This window comes from Nematolebias whitei, chromosome 1, assembly GCF_014905685.2.
Source record: "Nematolebias whitei isolate Nwh7 chromosome 1, NemWhi1, whole genome shotgun sequence".
Taxonomy (NCBI): Eukaryota; Metazoa; Chordata; class Actinopteri; order Cyprinodontiformes; family Rivulidae; genus Nematolebias; species Nematolebias whitei.
In genome coordinates, this window is record NC_056498.1 from 16180210 (window position 1) to 16182200 (window position 1991).

The following is a 1991-nucleotide window of genomic DNA, read 5'->3' on the forward strand; positions in this document are numbered from 1 at the left end:
ACTACTACTACTACTACTACTACTACTACTACTACTACTACTACTACTACTACTACTACTACTACTACTGCCGGTTCAGCATTCACACAAAATAATGATCTAATGTCAAGTATCAATATAAAATATTTATGATTCATTTCAGCTGAGTAATATCAACAACATTTACAAAATGACATTGTAACCTCACAATGATTTGTGTACTAAAAGAATAAATGTGTGTACTTATCATCCGTACAGTTTGGGACAGAAAAGCTGATTTCCAAACAAATCAGGACTCATCTGGTCATAGTATTTATTTAAAAGACAAATATATTTACTTTCTTTACAGAAGTACTAGTTACACATTCTACACAGAGCCTTGAAGTACTTAAACTCATTGACCTTTGAGACGTTTTGTCACATTATTGTTATATTACTTCACCCTGCTTTTTTTAAAAACGTTATCCCTGACCTGTACAGTGTGTTTCTTGGTCTTCATGATGCTGTTTGATCATAACAAACGGCTCACAGAACAGCTGGATTATACTGAGATTAAATCAAGTGCAGGTGGACTGGGTTTATTGGGTGATTCTGAAGCTAAATGTACTTTTAACTGGACTTTTTTGACTTTTACACTTTGTGCTGTTAGCAGGTCTAATATTATCTTTACCACTGGCCAAGAGAAAGCTGCATCTATAATTTCTAATATTTGCAAAGAAGCTACTAAACCATAGTGTGAAGTGTAATTTCATTGATTTGCTCGGATGACTTTAATTAGATTTTCCTCCCATCTCCAATGATTCGGTGATATTTAAGAGCCTCTGACTAAACTTCTACAAGTATCAGGAGTTTGAACAAAATTAAATAACATTTGAACTTTAGCTGGATCTCTGTCTGTAGTGGCTGCTCTTTAATTAGATTGTTATTTTGCACCAACCTTTATGCTGCATCTGTTCTCAGGTTGGTGCAGTGAGTCAATCTGTAAACGTGTTGCTTGTTTTCCTGAGGAGCATTAGTCGGCCATTTTATAAATCAGCTGTACGCCCACTCAACATAATGACATAATACAGATATTAGTTTGTCAAAGTTAGTTCAGTTTATTCAGGTTTAGTTTATTCTAATTCAGGTAGGTTTAGTTTAAGCTGAACTAAACCTTTGGTTTATCTCGATTTAGTCTGAATTGAAATAAACTGTGATTTAACTGAGCTTAGCCAAATTGACTTCATTTAATTTTACTTTTGTTTAGCGTGAGTTTAGTTATTTTTGGTTTAAAGTTAAGCTAAACTTGGTTTCACTTAGTTGATCTTAATTTAGTTTAACCTGAGTCTGCTTGACCTAATTGACTTCATTTTAGTTTGAGTTGAGTTGATAAGACTCAGTTGAATTAGTTTAATGAATTAATTTAGTTTAAGTTGAGCTGATCTTAGTTTAGTTTGATTTAAGATCAACTTTGGTTTGATTCTAACATGTTTAGTAAAGTGTTGAGCCCAGAGTGCAGATAGACGTGAGGAACTTAAAATAAAGAAAACTGATGTATTTAACAAAACAGCTGATGTTGCATCAAAACAGAAAAACTGGGGAGACATAGAGGAAGCTGATTATGAAGGCTTGGGACAGAATGTCCAGATATTTACCACTAAGGACACAATGAAGACAATATGATTCAACAATTTTTGCACTCATTTAAACTTTTTTCAGCCTAATTCAGCTAAATTTAAGCTTAAAATTTAAGCTTATTTCTGCTTTCAACTGTTTTTCGTTGTTGTTACAAATGTCAGCTGTTTTAGCTAATTTCCTAATTTTTGTGCTCATTTCTGATTCTTTCAGTCTAACTGGGCAAACATGTTCTTTCTGCTGTCTTCTGCTAATTTAAGCTTGTTCTACCTTTTCAGCTACCGTTTTAGCATTTCAGCTAATTTCAGCTGTTTTCGGATAACCAAGTTTTTTGTGGTTTTGCTACATTTCGCCTAATTAACTTATTTCTGCTAATTTCAGCTTGTTATGTTCCTTTC